This window comes from Carcharodon carcharias, chromosome 3, assembly GCF_017639515.1.
Source record: "Carcharodon carcharias isolate sCarCar2 chromosome 3, sCarCar2.pri, whole genome shotgun sequence".
NCBI classification, from domain to species: domain Eukaryota; kingdom Metazoa; phylum Chordata; class Chondrichthyes; order Lamniformes; family Lamnidae; genus Carcharodon; species Carcharodon carcharias.
Window position 1 is genome coordinate 143,797,564 of NC_054469.1, and position 18,562 is coordinate 143,816,125.

The 18,562-nt window shown below is 46.7% G+C and overlaps 1 protein-coding gene across 12 annotated transcripts in view; it reads right to left on the reverse strand.

Moving 5' to 3' along the window:
• Positions 1 to 18,562, reverse strand: part of osbpl3b (oxysterol binding protein-like 3b) — a 237,289-nt gene that overhangs the window by 209,736 nt on the left and 8,991 nt on the right. For 3 of the 12 annotated variants that reach the window (XM_041183818.1, XM_041183815.1, XM_041183811.1), the window contains exon 1: positions 12,934 to 13,088. The exons of 8 other annotated variants lie outside the window; for them this stretch is intronic. The gene's annotated coding sequence lies outside the window, so the exon portion shown is untranslated. Of the gene's footprint in view, positions 1 to 12,933; positions 13,089 to 13,325; positions 13,487 to 18,562 lie in introns of those variants that run through there. One more of the 12 variants, XM_041183819.1, reaches the window with a different exon arrangement.

An 18,562-nucleotide genomic window follows, 5' to 3' on the forward strand; every position in this document is an offset into this window, starting at 1 on the left:
GAACTATGATGTGGTTAAAAAAACGGCTATTTTGAGTGTATACGAGTTGGTTCCTGAGGCATACAGGCAGAAATTCAGGAATACGAGGAAACAGGCTGGGCAAACTTATGTTGAGTTTGAAAGAGTAAAACAAAGTAATTTTGACCAGTAGATGCAAGCATTAAAGATAGAGACAACAAATGCAGCTCTTAGAGGTAATTATTTTGGAAGAACTTAAAAATTCAATTCCTTCAGTAGTGAGAACTCATGTGGAGGAACAGAGGATTCAAACGGTAAGACAGATAGCTGATGATGATGAGTTAGTCAGAGCTAAACCTGATCATCGTCACCCTTCTAAATCAGAAAGCGAAAGTAAGTTGGAAGGTGAAAGGAAGGTGGGTAGTCACAGAAGAGGAGTAGGTGGAAATTTGCAGGAAGTTTTTTCTCAGAATAAAAAGAAAGGTGCTGAGGGTAGAAGTGGGTAAAAATTGAGGTGTTTTCATTGTAATAAAGATGGACATATGAAATCTATGCGCTGGAAATTGCAGGGAAATCTGTTGAAATTATAGGGTTGCAGAAAAGTTCTGAAAGTAAAAATGCTCTGGGTTCTGAGGTTCAGGCACAGGAAAAAACAGTAGTTTGTGTACAGGTAAAACATGGAAAATCAGTGATAAGTAAAGAAGTGGGAATGTATACACAAATTACCCAAGAGGATTAGGAGGAGCAGGTTGCAGAAATGTTTAAAGATTTTGTGCGTGAAGGGAAAATCCTTCCATGTGTGGAGTAGGTAATGATGTTAAAATTTTAAGAGAAAAAGGGACTAGTCAATCCTTAATGTTGTGGGAGTGACATTTGCTGTTTAGAGGGAGTATTGCAGGAACAGGTAATAATAAGTACAGCTCATGTAGATGCTAAACCTATTCTATTGTGGAAGGTAAATTAAGCAAGTGAAAAACAGGTGAGGTGATTGTTGGAGTGGTGGAAGAAGTGCCCATTGCAGGGGTTCAATTTATTCTGAGTGATGACATAGCTGCAGCATAGATGTGGGTGATGCCTATGGTAGTTGAGCAGCCTGTAGAAGTGCTTCCAACAGAAATGTTGCAGAGAGCACATCCTGGATTGTGAGATAATAAGATTACAGGCTCCTAGGTTGAAACAAGAAGTTCAAAGGCAGGGAGAAGGTACGGAAATCCAATTAGCTGACACTGCATTTGATAAGGTTGTTCAAGACGACAGGCTGGAAGACAATTCAGCTGAAGTGTTTAACTCAAGGAGGTTAGTGGAGATACAGAAAATGGATTTGCAAATAAAGCATTGATATAAAACAGCTTACTCAGAAGCAGAGGCAAAATGTATTCCAGAATGTTATTACCTTAAGGATAATGTTTTAATGAGAATATGGAGGCCTTATCATGCTTCAGCAAATGAAAGCTGGAGGGAGGTGCATCAGATTATAATACCATTTGGATATGGAAATGAGATTCTGAGGATAGCTCATGAAATTCCAACAGGGAGACATTTAGGAATTAAAAGACACAGGCGAAGATACAGAAACATTTTTATTGGCCTGGATTGCATAGGGATGTAGTCAAATTCTACAGAACATGTCACATGTGTCAGGTGATAGGGAAACCATAAGCAGTGATTAAGCCGGCACCTTTAATTTTAATTCCAGCATTTTAAAGAACCTTTTACTCAGGTCATGATTGATTGTGTAAGACCCCACCCTAAGATGAAAAGTAGAAATCAGTACTTACTAACAATAATGGATGTGTCTACCAGGTTTCCTGAAGCAATACCTTTGAGAAATATTATAACAAAGAAAATTATGGGAGTGATAACTAAGGTTTACCTCAAGAAGTACAATCAGATCAAGAGTCAAACTTCAAGTCACAGCTGATTAAGGAAATAATGAACAGTTTGGGAATAAAACAGTTGAAGTCAACATCCTGGGTCACATGGGGCTTTGGAAAAATGGTATCAAACTCTAAAAACTATGATGAGAGTGTATAGTCAGGATTAGCCGCAGGATTGGAATAGCAAATAACAAGAATGGAATTTCCCTATTAGGGACATTCCTAATGCATCGACTTGTTTCAGTCATTTTGAACAAGTTTATGGTCATGAGGTAAGGGGACCACTGAAATTGATTCATGAGAAATTGGTGGGTCAAAATTCAGAAACTACACTCCTGGATTACATATCAAATATCAGAGACAGATTAGACAGAGCATGTGAGTTGGCTAGGGAACACTTAAAGATATCACAGCAAGTGATAAAAATGAAAGCAGACAAGAAAGCTACAGCTCGTAGTTTTGTTGCTGAGGACAAAGTATTAGTTCTGTTACCAGTACTGGGTGAGTCATTAAAGGCAATGTTTAGTGGGTCTTACAGGACTGAAAAGCTGAGTGAAGTGAATTATTTAATAAATACTCTATATAGAAGAAAGTAGAGGGTTTGTCATGTAAATATGCTTTAAAAATACTTTGACAGGGAAGAGGGCCTAAAGGAGGTATTAGTGGTGGTAGATAATGAGGAAGAAGTGGAAATGCAGGATTCTGAAACTGATTTTCCTCAAATCAAACTAGATAATGAAGGGTACTTAAATTTAAATGTAATATTGAGTTATCTTCCAGGCCAAGGGTCAAAAAGTGATTTGGGGAAGCTACTGCAGTCTCACAAACCTATTTGGGGGAATAAGCTGGGAAGGATGAATTTAGCAATACAAGACGTTTTTCCCAGCTTATTTCCACAAATCAAAAGGTGAATGCAGTGACAAAAGCAGATTCATATCCTATACCATGGCTGGGAGATTGTACTGAGAAAGTGGAACATTAAAATTCATCACCAAAATTGACTTGCTAAAAGGATATTGGCCAAGTACTGTTATCGGAAAGAGCAAAGGAGATATTGGCTTTTGTGACGCCAGATGGACTATATCAGTTTAAAGCCATGCCATTGGTATGAAAAACACACAACATTTCAAGGACTGACAAACAAAGTAATTGCAGATCTGAGCAATTGTGCTCTTTATATTCACAACTTGATAGTTTTCAGTCAGATGTGGGAGGAGCATTTACAACACCTGGAAGAATTATTTACTTGATTACAAGAAGCTAATGTGGCAGTGTACTTGGCTAAAAACGAATTTGCAAAAGCACATGTTACGTATCTAGGCCATATCAGTGGACATGGTAAGGTAGCTCAGAGTCTGAAAGTCAAGGCTATCATGGATTTCCCCATGCCTACAAAAAAAACAAGTAGTTTTGAGATTTCTGGGCATGAGGGGGTTTTATCAGAAATTTGTACCAAATTTAAGCAATGCACTTGCTCCATTGACCACATTATTAAAAAAGAACAAGTTTCAATGGGCACAGGAGTGTCAGAAGGCATTTGACAGTTTGAAAACTGTATTAACTACAACACCACTTTTGGCTGTACCCAATTATGCCAATCAATTTAAGTTGGTCATTGACGCAAGTGATATAGATGATGGAGCCGTACTGTTACAAGATGACGACACTGGAATTGAAAAACCAATAGGATATTTTTCACAGAAGTTGAATGTACAACAGAGAAAATATTCAACAATCAAAAAGGAGATTTTGGGTTTGGTGTTAGCATGCCATCACTTTAAGGGAAATGTATCATGTGATCCAGCCTCAGTTTCACTTTGGCCTGAAGCAGAACACAAACACCCAGAGTAGTATCCTCAGCCCAACCATCTTCAGCTGCTTCATCAATTACCTTCCGTCCAGCACAACATCAGAAGGGTGTTTGCTGAATCAGTGTTCTGTATCATTCACAGCTCTTCAGATACTGAAGCAGACCTGCATGCAGCAATACCTGGACAACACTCAGTGTTGGGCTGATAGTGGCAAATAACACACTTGTGACACACAAGTTCCAAGCGATAACCATCTTCAACAAGTGAGTATCTAACCACCTCCCTTTGACATTCAATGGCATTGCCAATACTGAATTCCACACCTACAACATCCTGGGGGTTACCATTGACCAGAAGCTGAACTGGCCATATAAATACTGCGGCTACAAGAGCAGGTCAAAGACTAGAAACTCCGGGGCGAGTAACTCACCTCCTTACTCCCCAAAGTCAGTCACAAGGCACAAGTCAGGAGTATGATGAATACTCTCCACTTGCCTGGATGAATGTGTCTCCCACACCACTCAAGAAGCTCAACACCATTCGGGACAAAGCACCCTGCTTGACTGGCACCCAATCCACCACCTTAGACATTCAATCCCTCTACCACTGGCGCACAGTGTGAGCAGTGTGTACCATATACAACATGCACATCAACTCACTAAGGCTTCTGTGACAGTATCTTTTAAGCCTGCAACCTCTATAACCTAGAAAGACAAGGGCAGCAGGCACATGGGAACACCATTTGCAAACTTACTTCCAAGTTACACACCATCGTGACTTGGAAATACACTGCCATTTCTTCTGGCGCTGGGTCAAAATCCTGGAGCTCCCTAACAGCACTGTGGGTGTGTCTACACCACATGGACTGCAGCATTGAAGGTGATCCACCACCACCACCTTCTCAAGGGCAAATAGGAATGGGCAATAACTGCTGGCCTTACCAGTAATGCTATCCTCCCATGAGCAAATTATTTTAAAAAAATCATTAGTCTGCTACGCGGTACTGATTTGAAGACCTTCTGAAAACATTGAATATATTACATCTACACATTAGCTCTGTTACTTCTTCAAAGAAAGCTTGGTCAAACGTGACCTTCCCTTCTGAAATGCATGCTGTTAATTCTACTATATTCTTGGTTTTTGGATGTTTTCTGCTACATCTTGCAGTAATGATTCCATTACCTTGCCTAACAATGTTGATAAGCTAACTCTATAGTTCACTGGATTAGTTCTGATATCCATCTGCATCTGTCAATATGTCCTCTCCAAGTTTTATCAGTTTATTAACTTCTCTCTTTCTATTTTAAATGTCTTTATATTTTCTGATCTCTTCTAACATCATGCATACCTTGTTCCCTTTCCTGGTAAATACCAAGATAAAGTAACAATTTTTCATTTCCTCGGAATTTAGATTGTGCAATCCTTACTGCCACTCATAAGCAATTCAATATCCTGGAATAGAGGCTGCCAAACTTTATTCATTGCATTCTCCTCCCAGATCTACCAGCTGCCCACATATCTGTACCAGCATACTGGTTTAATACGTTCATTGCCCAAGCTTTGTGTAAGATGTATAAATTCTTATGTACATGTATAACTTTAACAATGTCTTAATAGTACTACTCATTATTAATGTGATGGATGAGGGGTTTTTTTTAAACATAGGCACATTACGTTTGGAGTGATAGGCGATAAGTTGTTCAGTCATAAGTTGTTTGACATATTGGGTCCACTCTCCTCTGTATATCAATCAGTCTCTGCTCCTTTAAGTCTTATTATCACCCATCTTTCTGGTTAGGCTCTAGTCATCCTCTGCTAATCACTCCCTTCGTGACTCAATTCCCTACCAGCTTTCATTTGCCAAGTCCATTGGGACATTTATCTTGGCATTGAAAAAGTGTTCCCCTTTAAACATTGGTACCATTATGCACACTTTTAAATAAGGGGGGGGAAAACAGGCAACTTGACCAGAGTGAGAGGCTTGGCCTAAATAGCCAAGTGGTTATGGTAATGGGTTTGTAACCCCAAGATCAAGAGTTCAAATCTCACAATGGCAAAACTATGAAATGGAAGAGACATTGACCAGAGTGAGGAAACCAAGTGAGTAGCAAATTAGGTTCATGTGGTAAGTTCTGGTAAGTCCTTTTCAGGTTTTAGCTACAGATTAAGTATTAAGATCTGACATAAGTAAATTAGGTTAGCTTGTTAAGTAGAGAACAGCCTGGAGTGGCAGTTATCTGCCAATCACCTGAAAGCAGTCGGTTCAAGTGGCGTTAATTGCCCTGTAGCAGGAAGCTAAAATAGCTAGTGACTCAGAGGGTCAGTAAGGGGTGCACGAGTAGACAGGCAACTATGCCAGAGTGAGACAGGGACCAAGTGAATCGTGAATTAGGCTCATGTGGGAATTGGGGGAAAAGAGGTGTGGTACACATAGAAATTATTCTAAGTCAGAAACAGGAGCAACTGAGCAGGAACGGACCTGGGTGTAAACCTTACTTTCAGTGCTGAGTTTCAAAAAAAAATTGAACAGTGACATCAGAGGAAACCATAAGGTCATTGGTTAAGAAACTGCTGTTAGGGAGTGTCTTCAAATAGATGTAAATTAGAAAAGTGTATTATTTTTAAAGAAGCAGCTACATGGATTTGAGTAAGAAACACAAGGAATAAGGGAAAATCCAGGCCAGTAATGTAAAGTAATAAAAGTAAACCAAAAGTAAAATAAAGCTAATGTAAGGAAAGTAAAGACAAGACGTGGTAGGGCAGCTCGGTCGTATGGAAGTCGTGGACTCTACTGGTGACCTAGGCGACCATTTGTGCAGCAAGTTGAGCTCTGGCTTTCAGAGCTCGAGTGGCAGCTGCAGTCACTGTGGCACATCTGCGAGGCTGAGCGTTATGCGGATAGCATGGTCAGACAGGCGGTCACACCGTAGGTTGGGAGCATGGAGGCAGAAAGGGAATGGGTGACCTCCAGACAGTCCAAGAAAACAAAGCAGGTAGTGCAGGAGTCCCCTGGAGTCCCGCTTGCTAATCAGTTTTCCATTTTGGATACTGGCGAGGGCATTGGTTCCTCAGAGGCATGAAGTCAGTGCCAAGTTTGTGGCACCACAAGCGGCTTAGCAGTGCAGTAGGGAGGAAGAAGGGAAGAGCAATAGTGATAAGGAATTTGTTAGTTAGGGGAACAGACAGGTATTTCTGCGGCAGGAGACATGACTCCAGGATATGTTGCCTCCCTGGTGCCAGGGTCAAGGTTGTCACCAAGCGGCTGCAGGACGTTCTCCTGCTGGAGGGTGAACAGCCAGAGGTCATGGTCATGTTGGTACCAATGACTTAGATAGGAAGGGAGATGTGGTCCTGCAGACAGACTTTAGGGAGCTAGGTAGAAAATTAACAAGCAGGACCTCAAAAGTAGTAATCTCTGGATTACTCCCAATGCTACATGTAAGTGATTACAGAAATAGGAGGATAAGGCAGATGAATGCATGGCTGGAAAGATGGTGCCACAGGCAAGGCTTTAGATTCCTGGGACTGGCTCTGGGGAAGATGGCACCTATGCAAGCAACTCTACAGAGGTGTGAAAACCAGGGGTGAATATTAGAGAGTAATACCAAGGTGCACAAAATACTGGGAGTCACGGATAGCACTAGAATAGAGCATAGTAAGTTAATAGGCAGAGTCTGAGTAAGGAAGAAAGTAATCAAGTCTAAATTAGGGTTATACTGCATGTATGTAAATGCACAGAGTATAGTAAATAAGATTGGAGAGATGCAGGTGCAGATTGCCATGCAGAATTTTGATGTTGTGAAGATGGTTATAATGGGGGACTTTACTCACCCGAAAATAGACTGGGATAGTGGTAGTGTAAAGGGCGGAGAGGGGCAAGAGTTCCTAGAGTGTGCTCAGGAGAATTTTCTACAGCAATATGTGTCCAATTCAAAAGGAAGGAGGCACAGCTACACGTGGTTCTTGGAAATGAGATGGGCCATGTAGATCAAGTGTCAGTGGGGAAACATTTATGAGGCAGTGACTCATCATCCTATAGTTTAGGATGATGATAGAAAAGATCAATGGGCAATCTAGAGTAAGAATAATTAATTGGGGGAGAGCTGAATTCAATGGGGCAAGAAAGTGCTAGGCTGAATAGAATGGAACCAAATGTTGGCAGGAAAATCTGTAGCTGAACAATGTGCTACCATCAAAGAATAAATGGTCAGATATATTCCCTCAAAAGATAAAGGTAGGGCAAACAAATCCAGAGCTCCCTGGATGAAAAAGGAGATAGAAATTAAGATAAAGAAATGCACTTTTGACAGGTATCAGGTAGAAAATACAATTGAGAACCAAACTGAATACAGAAGATTCAAAGGAGAGGAGAAGAAGCAAATAGGGATGATGAGAAAAGACTAGCAGCTAACAAAGGGGAATCCCAAAATCATCTATAGGCACCTAAATAGTAAATAGGTGGTAAAAGGAGGAGTAGGGCCAATTAGGGACCAAAAAGGGGATTTACACATTGAGGCAAGGGGCATGGCTGAGTTGTTAAATGAATATCTTACATCTGTCTTTACCAAGGAAACAGCTGTTACCCAGGCCATGGTGACAGAGGAGGAAACCCTGTCACTAGAAGGGTTCAAAATTGATAAGATGGTAATTTGATAAACTATCAATACTTAAAGTTGACAAGGTACTGGGACCGGATGAGATGCATCCAAGGATATTGAAGGAAGAGTGAGTGGATATTGGAGGGGCACTGGCCATAATCTTTCAGTCTTCCCTAGACCCAGTGGAGGTGCAGAAGACTGGAGAATTGCAAACCTTACGTCCTTGTTGAAAAAAAGGTTGTAAGGATAAGCCCGGCAATTACAGATCAGTCAGTTTAACTTCAGTGGTGGGGGAGCATCTAGAAACAATTATTTGGATTAGAATTAATAGTCACATGGAAAAATGTGGATTGATTAGGAAGAACCAGCATGGATTTCTTAACGAAAAATCATTTTCAACTAACTTGGGAGTTTTTTGAAGACGTAAGAGAGGGTTGATAATGGTAATGCTGTCGGTATGGTGTACATGGACTTCCAAAATGCATTTGATACAGTGCCGCACAACAGACTTGAGAAAAGTTATAGCTCATGGAAAAAAATGGACAGTAGCAATGTGGATACAAAACTGGCTGAGTAACAGGAAACAGCAAGTAATGGTTAACAGATACTTTTTTGGGGCTGAAAGGAGGTTTGTAGTGGAGTTCCCTAGGGGTCAGTATTGGGACCCTTGCTTTTCCTGATATACATTAATGATCTAGATTTTGGTGCGAAGGGAAAGTTTGCAGATGATACAAAACTTGGAAGCATTGTGAACTGTGGGGAGGATGGTTTGGAATCTCAAAAGGACATAGACAATTTGGTGGAATGGGCAGATAGATGACAGATGATGTTCAATGCAGAGAAGTGTGAATAGATTCATTTTGGTAGGAAGAACATAGACAATATAAAATAAGGGATACAACTGTAAAGGGCAGGCAGTAGCAGAGGGACCTGGGTGTATATGTGCATAAGTCATTAAGGGTGGCAGGACAGATGGAGTTAATAAAGCATACAATATTCTCAGCTTTTAATGGGGACATAGAGTACAAGAGCAAGGAGGTTATGCTGAACTTGTACTGGAACTAGCTAGACCTCAGCTGGTGTATTGTAAGCAGTTCTGGGTGCCACCATTTAGAAAGAGGCGAACACATTGGAGGGAGCGTAGAAGAGGTTTACAAAAATGGTTGCAGGGATGAGAAAATTCAGTTATGAAGATAGATTGGAGAAATTGGGACCGTTTTCCTTGAAGAGAAGGTGGCTAAGAGGAGATTTGATAGAGGTGTTCAAAATCATGAGTGGGCTGGACAAGGTAGATAGGGAGAAACTGTTCCCATTTGTGAAAGAATAAAGAATGAGGCGGCACAGATTTAAAGTGATTTGCAAAAGAAGCAAATGCGATGTGAGGAAAAACTTTTTCACACAGCAAGTGGTTGGGGTCTGTAATGCACTGCCTGAAAGTGTGGTGGAGGCAGGTTTAATCAAAGCATTCAAGAGGGCAGTAAATGATTATCTAAATAGAAACACTGCAGGGATTGCCTTAACTGCAGGGTTACAAGGAAAAGGCAGGAAATTGGCACTGACTCATTTGGAGAGCCGATGCAGGCACGATGAGCTGAATGGTTTCCTTCTGTACTGTAACAATTCTGCAAATATATTAAAAATAAGTTAATTAAATGTATTATTTACGTGTAATTTTCCTGATTTTGGAATAGAGATGTTTTTTTAAAATAAAGGATGAACACTCAGAATTTAATTAAATCAGAGAAGTTCTCAGCAGAGTCTCTTGTACTATCATATGGTATCAGGAACTATCCAGCCTTGCTGGCTCCTCCTGGCATCCTTGAGCTGATCAGTGATGACAAGATCCTGGAGGAACCATTTCACTTACCCCACGGCAGGAGTCTGTGCTGAAAACTTCACTGATTTAGGTAAGAGATTCTTGAGTGCTCATGTTTTATACTGCATGAGCTCACCAAGGCTCCCTAGACAGCACCTTCCAAAGTCATGTCTGCTACCATCTAGAAGGACAAGGCTAGCAGATACATGAGAACACCATCACCATCCTGATTTGGAAATATATCGCTGTTCCTCCACTGTTGCTCTGTCCAATCCTGGAACTCCCTCCCTAACAGCACTGTGGGCATACCTACACCACATGGACTGCAGCTGTTCAAGATGGCAGCTCACCATCACCTTCTCAAGGGCAATTAGGGGTGGGCAATGAATGCAGCCAGTGACACCCACATCCCATGAATAAAAAAAATTACATTTTAAATGTTGATACCACCATGCACACATTTAAGTAAAGGGGGATTGCCTTACTGAATAAAGTTCAATTGATTTATACAATACAATTTGAACAGTAAATTCAAACAAAAACTTCCAACTGTACAGTGCCTTTTACTGTCAAGAAATATGCCCCAAGGGATTTGGCAAATGAAAGCTGGCAGGGAACTGAGCCACAAAGAGAGAGATTAGAAAAGGATGACCACAAACGTTTACAAAAAAGTTGGGTTTTGATAAAATTTAAAGGAGCAGGAACTGATGGAGATGCAGAGGAGATTAAAGGGGGAGAGTGGACCCAATATATCAAAAACAACTTATGACTCAAAAGTATATTGGGCAGTTGAGTTTAGCAATCTGGAGCAATTCAACCCATGCAAGTCCATCTCCAGGCAGGAGCCTCATGCTCTTGGGAAACTGCCAGCAGTCAATAGCTTCTTTTACTTCTCCAGGCAAAAGGTCAGATAAGCGCAAGTATTGGTCGTCTCTTCTTCAGGTGCCCCTGCTGACTTAACAGGCAGAGCAAAGAGTTACTGGGAAGCACCCTAATGTCTCTCACACACACACAAAAATGAATTTTTTAAAAATTCAAAAAATGTGGAAAAAATAAGTTCATTGTTTGCTTTAGATTTTAAATCCAGCATTAGACATTTTCTCCTGAGCACCCCATGCCCTCACCAGAGATGCATACCACAGTTTAGGAACCCTTGTCCTAGAAAGTAAAATCTGATTTTAGATCCCACCCATTTAAACTTCAACTATCCTAGCAAACACCCTAGTACAGTTAGCATTCTTGCATCAATTTTCAAAGTGCAAACTTTTGTTAATTTAATGTTTCTCTCTTCCTCCAAACATTAGGATGACAAGTCCATTATCATTCTCTCAACTTCATTGTATATCCTGCCTCCATTTCAGAAGAAAACTATAATGATTCTTTATACTGCTTCACTTGTTACTACTTCAGACTTCCTGCACATCCTTTTCAAATAAATTCTCCCTTCTGCACAATTTCACAGTCCCAGATGTCACTCCACACTGCTCAAATCAACAATCACCACATTAGTTCCTTCTGTAAAATTATACCTGTATCAATTAATTTTTTTACCATATTAATATGCATGACTAATTTTCCTGTACAGCATGCATCATAAATTTACTATAGCATTTCATTCAGAACACATGTATTCAAGATTTGACCCATGTACACTGCAGCAAAAAGTCAGGTTTCTACTAGCATTTTTCAGATGAGATGTTAAACCAAGACCATGTCTGTTCTTTCAAGTGGATGTAAAAGATCCCATGGTACTATTTTAAATAAGAGCAGGGGAGTTATCCCCAGTGCCCGAACTAATACTTATCACTCAATCAACATCATATAAACAGATTATATGGTCATTATCACATTTATTTGTAGGAGCTTGCTGTGCACAAATTGGCTGCCATATTTCCTACATTAGTTTTTGAAAAGTAATTCAAATGTCTGTACAAAGCTGCAAGACGTCTGGTGGTCATGCAAGTCTTTCTTTAGCATCCAAGCAGTAAATAGTATTGAAATGTGCACCATTATGCTATAAGATAAGCAACCAGTCTACTTAACCATACCAATAATTGTACATTACCAGTTATTTCTCATTACTTTATATGTTGCTTTTATAAATAAGTATTGAAATATTGAGCAACTTTCACTTGCGATCTATTTCACAAGACTCTGGGGAGACAGGAAATTGAGTAATTTATTTCTCCATAAGCAACCGAGCCTTCAGCTCCCTGGGTCCCACTTTGTAGAATTGCCTGCCTGAACTCTTCCTCTAAAAAGACGACCAAAACTTGGTCAAAGAGACATCTGTGCAAATCTTATATCTGTCTCAATATCTGTTTTCCATATGCTTGGCTGAAATACTCTGGGACGTGAAAGGCATTCTGAAAAAGAACAAGTTGTTGTTCCCATTATAACTTCAGCAGCGCTCTGGGCAAATACCTGCTGCAACGCACTGAATCTCTGCGACAAGGGCATTCAATGCCCGAGGTCCAACCCTTTTAAATTGAACTGGAGTAATGTCGAAAGTCACAAGTTAAAGCAGTACACCACAGCCTCCCGAAAGTGGCGTCACACCATTTCATTCTGGAGTTAGCTCAAAAGGCGACTAATACCATCACTTGTGCATCATCGCCAAGAAGTCAGCTTAATGAAACGATCAGCACCAAGGTGATCACACTAACCACGACTCGCGAGTTCATCAAAACTACGGTTCCCAATCCAAGTCATCTAATGCCCAAGAAATAACTGCCATGCTCTTATATAATCGGCAAACGCTGTTTGCGTTCATTAACCTAAACCCGCTCGCAATATTGCATGTTGCAGATTGTAATCAGAAAGGGACAGCCATAGTTTGAGGGCAAAGTAACGTCAAAAAGCAGAAAAAGTACCTGCTCGGAAGTATCACGGCAGCTCGAATTTGAAATTTGGTTCTAAGCTTCGTTACACTGTTGTAATCTCTGCTACTCAGACCCATTTACTACAGCTCAAAAATTACACGTTTTCCGTCTAATTCCAAAGCGACTTAAACATGATTCGTTCCACAAACAACTCACCCTTACATCTCCAACAGGTTCGTACAAGCCTCCGGCAGCTAAAACCTCAGCTTTCCCTACCAGCAAATTATACGACGCGGTTTCCTCAACATTACACAAATTCGCAGTTTCTGCATAAAACTCATTGTTTAAAATGGGACTAATACTAAACACTGATGAGCCACTTTATTATCACTTAGCATCGGACTTGTTAACATTACTTTAACAGGCAGGAAATATTCTCAAACCTTTTTGAAATTATAAAAAAGTGATCGAATGAAGCTGTTGGCGGCGAACCCATTACACAAGAATGTTTGGTTGAATTCATGTAATGGCAACGTTCTTGCTGCGCTGAGTAAAACATAATCTGACGTTTGTATTTTTTCAAGTTCTCCGATTTCCACTTAACTTCATTTGGAAGATTATGACAAATGATTGATTTAAGGAGGCAAAAAGTCCAAATAAAGCACGAAGCCGGACTTCGTGAACAAGACTCGCCCCTCACAGCCCCATTCTCTTACCTGCGGTCTCAGAAACCCAGCACTCACGACCGCTCCCTCTCTCTTTTCTCCCCTCCCTTCCTCTCTTTCCCTCTTCCCCACCACCCCCCCCCCCACTCCTCCTCCTCCTCCTCCTCCCCCCACCACTCCCCCTCCTCCTCCCCCCCACTCTCTCATCCTCCCCCACCCACCCCCTCACTTTCTCTTCCCTCCCCTCCTCTCTTCCTCCCCTTACACTCCCACTCCCCCTCTCTCTTCCTCCCCTTACACTCCCACTCCCCCTCTCTCTTCCTCCCCTTACACTCCCACTCCCCCTCTCTCTTCCTCCCCTTACACTCCCACTCCCCCTCTCTCTTCCTCCCCTTACACTCCCACTCCCCCTCTCTCTTCCTCCCCTTACACTCCCACTCCCCCTCTCTCTTCCTCCCCTTACACTCCCACTCCCCCTCTCTCTTCCTCCCCTTACACTCCCACTCCCCTCTCTCTTCCTCCCCTTACACTCCCACTCCCCCTCTCTCTTCCTCCCCTTACACTCCCACTCGCCCTCTCTCTTCCTCCCCTTACACTCCCACTCCCCCTCTCTCTTCCTCCCCTTACACTCCCACTCCCCCTCTCTCTTCCTCCCCTTACACTCCCACTCCCCCTCTCTCTTCCTCCCCTTACACTCCCACTCCCCCTCTCTCTTCCTCCCCTTACACTCCCACTCCCCCTCTCTCTTCCTCCCCTTACACTCCCACTCCCCCTCTCTCTTCCTCCCCTTACACTCCCACTCCCCCTCTCTCTTCCTCCCCTTACACTCCCACTCCCCCTCTCTCTTCCTCCCCTTACACTCCCACTCCCCCTCTCTCTTCCTCCCCTTACACTCCCACTCCCCCTCTCTCTTCCTCCCCTTACACTCCCACTCCCCCTCTCTCTTCCTCCCCTTACACTCCCACTCCCCCTCTCTCTTCCTCCCCTTACACTCCCACTCCCCCTCTCTCTTCCTCCCCTTACACTCCCACTCCCCCTCTCTCTTCCTCCCCTTACACTCCCACTCCCCCTCTCTCTTCCTCCCCTTACACTCCCACTCCCCCTCTCTCTTCCTCCCCTTACACTCCCACTCCCCCTCTCTCTTCCTCCCCTTACACTCCCACTCCCCCTCTCTCTTCCTCCCCTTACACTCCCACTCCCCCTCTCTCTTCCTCCCCTTACACTCCCACTCCCCCTCTCTCTTCCTCCCCTCCAACTCCCACTCCCCCTCTCTCTTCCTCCCCCCCAACTCCCACTCCCCCTCTCTCTTCCTCCCCCCCAACTCCCACTCCCCCTCTCTCTTCCTCCCCCCCCAACTCCCACTCCCCCTCTCTCTTCCTCCCCCCCCAACTCCCACTCCCCCTCTCTCTTCCTCCCCCCCAACTCCCACTCCCCCTCTCTCTTCCTCCCCCCCAACTCCCACTCCCCCTCTCTCTTCCTCCCCCCCAACTCCCACTCCCCCTCTCTCTTCCTCCCCCCCAACTCCCACTCCCCCTCTCTCTTCCTCCCCCCCCAACTCCCACTCCCCCTCTCTCTTCCTCCCCCCCAACTCCCACTCCCCCTCTCTCTTCCTCCCCCCCAACTCCCACTCACCTTCTCTCTTCCTCCCCCCACTCTCTCTCCCCCTCCCCCTCTCTCTCTCTCTCCCCCTTCCCCCCATCTCTCTCTCTCTCTCCCTCTCCCCCCATCTCTCTCTCTCTCTCCCTCTCCCCCCATCTCTCTCTCTCTCTCCCTCTCCCCCCATCTCTCTCTCTCTCTCCCTCTCCCCCCATCTCTCTCTCTCTCTCCCTCTCCCCCCATCTCTCTCTCTCTCTCTCCCCCTCTCCCCCCTTCTCTCTCTCTCTCTCCCTCCCCCCATCTCTCTCTCTCTCCCTCCCCCCATCTCTCTCTCTCTCCCCCTCCCCATCTCTCTCTCTCTCCCCCTCCCCATCTCTCTCTCTCTCCCCCTCCCCATCTCTCTCTCTCTCCCCCTCCCCCCATCTCTCTCTCTCTCCCCCTCCCCATCTCTCTCTCTCTCCCCCTCCCCCCCATCTCTCTCTCTCTCTCCCCCTCCCCTCCCCATCTCTCTCTCTCTCTCTCTCTCTCCCCCTCCCCCCCATCTCTCTCTCTCTCTCTCCCCCTCCCCCTCCCCCCCATCTCTCTCTCTCTCTCTCCCCCTCCCCCCCATCTCTCTCTCTCTCTCTCCCCCTCCCCCCCATCTCTCTCTCTCTCCCCCTCCCCCCCATCTCTCTCTCTCTCCCCCTCCCCCCCATCTCTCTCTCTCTCTCCCCCTCCCCCCCATCTCTCTCTCTCTCTCTCCCCCTCCCCCCCATCTCTCTCTCTCTCTCTCCCCCTCCCCCCCATCTCTCTCTCTCTCTCTCCCCCTCCCCCCCATCTCTCTCTCTCTCTCTCCCCCTCCCCCCCATCTCTCTCTCTCTCTCTCCCCCTCCCCCCCATCTCTCTCTCTCTCTCCCCCTCCCCTCCCCATCTCTCTCTCTCTCTCCCCCCTCCCCTCCCCCATCTCTCTATCTCTCCCCCCTCGCCTCCCCCATCTCTCTCTCTCCGCCCCTCCCCCATTCTCTCTCTCTCCCCCCCTCCCCCTTTCTCTCTCTCTCCCCCCTCCCAATCCCCATCTCTCTCTCTCTCCCCCTCCCCCCATCTCACTCTCTCTCCTCCCTCCCCCCCATCTCTTTCTCTCTCTCTCTCCCTCCCCTACCCCCCTCTCTCTCTCCCTCCCCTTCCCCCCATCTCTCTCTCTCTCTCTCTCCCTCCCCTTCCCCCCATCTCTCTCTCTCTCTCCCCCTCCCCCCATCTCTCTCTCTCTCCCCCTCCCCATCTCTCTCTCTCTCTCCCCCTCCCCCCATCTCTCTCTCTCTCTCCCTCCCCCCCATCTCTCTCTCTCTCCCGCTCCCCATCTCTCTCTCTCTCCCCCTCCCCATCTCTCTCTCTCTCCCCCTCCCCCCATCTCTCTCTCTCTCTCTCCCCCCATCTCTCTCCCCTCTCCTCTCTCTCTCTCCCCCTCCCCCCATCTCTCTCTCTCTCTCCCCCCCTCCCCCCATCTCTCTCTCTCTCTCTCCCCCTCCCCCCATCTCTCTCTCTCTCTCCCCCTCCCCCCCATCTTTCTCTCTCTCTCTCTCCCCCTCCCCCCCATCTCTCTCTCTCTCGCCCTCCCCCCATCTCACTCTCTCTCCCCCATCTCACTCTCTCTCCCCCATCTCACTCTCTCTCCCCCATCTCACTCTCTCTCCCCCATCTCACTCTCTCGCCCTCCCCCCATCTCACTCTCTCGCCCTCCCCCCATCTCACTCTCTCGCCCTCCCCCCATCTCACTCTCTCTCTCTCCCCCTCCCCCCCATCTCTCTCTCCCCCCCCCCCATCTCTCTCTCCCCCCCATCTCTCTCTCTCTCTCCCCCCATCTCTCTCTCTCTCCCCCCCCCATCTCTCTCTCTCTCCCCCCCCATCTCTCTCTCTCTCACCCACATCTCTCTCTCCCTGTATGACCCCCATCTCTCTCTCTCTCCCATCCCCATCTCTCTCTCTCTCCCCCCCATCTCTCTCTCTCTCTCACCACCAGCTCTCTCTCTCTCACCTCCATCTCTCTCTCCCTCTCACGCCCATCTCTCTCTCTCTCTCTCTCTCAACCCCAACTCTCTCTCTCTCTCCCCCTCCCCCCCATCCCTCTCTCTCCCCCTCCCCCCCATCTCTCTCTCTCTCCCCCTCCCCCCCATCTCTCTCTCTCTCCCCCTCCCCCCCATCTCTCTCTCTCTCCCCCTCCCCTCCCCATCTCTCTCTCTCCCCCTCCCCTCCCCATCTCTCTCTCTCTCCCCCTCCCCTCCCCATCTCTCTCTCTCTCCCCCTCCCCTCCCCATCTCTCTCTCTCTCCCCCTCCCCTCCCCATCTCTCTCTCTCCCCCTCCCCTCACCCATCTCTCTCTCTCTCCCCCTCCCCATCTCTCTCTCTCTCCCCCTCCCCATCTCTCTCTCTCTCCCCCTCCCCATCTCTCTCTCTCTCCCCCTCCCCCCCATCTCTCTCCCCCCTCCCCCCCATCTCTCTCCCCCTCCCCCCCATCTCTCTCTCTCTCTCCCCCTCCCCCCACACTCTCTCTCTCTCTCCCCCTCCCCCCACACTCTCTCTCTCTCCCCCTCCCCTCGCATTCTCTCTCTCTCTCTCCCCCTCCCCCAGCACTCTCTCCCTCTCTCCCCCTCCCCCCACACTCTCTCTCTCTCTCCCCCTCCCCCCACACTCTCTCTCTCTCTCCCCCTCCCCCCACACTCTCTCCCCCTCCCCCACTCACTCACTCCCCCGCCCCCACTCACTCACTCCCCCGCCCCCACTCACTCTCTCTCCCCCTCCCCCACTCACTCTCTCCCCCTCCCCCACTCACTCTCTCCCCCTCCCCCACTCACTCTCCACCCCTCCCCCACTCACTCTCCACCCCTCCCCCACTCACTCTCCACCCCTCCCCCACTCACTCTCTCCCCCTCCCCCCACTCACTCTCTCTCTTCCCCTCCCCCACTCACTCACTCTCTCTCTCCCCCTCCCCCACTCACTCACTCTCTCTCTCCCCCTCCCCCACTCACTCACTCTCTCTCTCCCCCCACACACTCTCTCTCTCCCCCCACACACTCTCTCTCTCCCCCCACACACTCTCTCTCTCCCCCCACACACTCTCTCTCTCCCCCCACACACTCTCTCTCTCCCCCTCCCCCCACACTCTCTCTCTCCCCCTCCCCCCACACTCTCTCTCTCTCCCCCCACTCCCTCTCTCTCTCCCTCCCCCCACTCCCTCTCTCCCCCACTCCCTCTCTCCCCCACTCCCTCTCTCCCCCACTCCCTCTCTCCCCCACTCCCTCTCTCCCCACTCCCTCTCTCCCCCACTCCCTCCCTCCCCCACTCCCTCCCTCCCCCACTCCCTCCCTCCCCCACTCCCTCCCTCCCCCACTCCCTCTCTCCCCCTCCCCACTCACTCTCTCCCCCTCCCCCACTCACTCTCTCC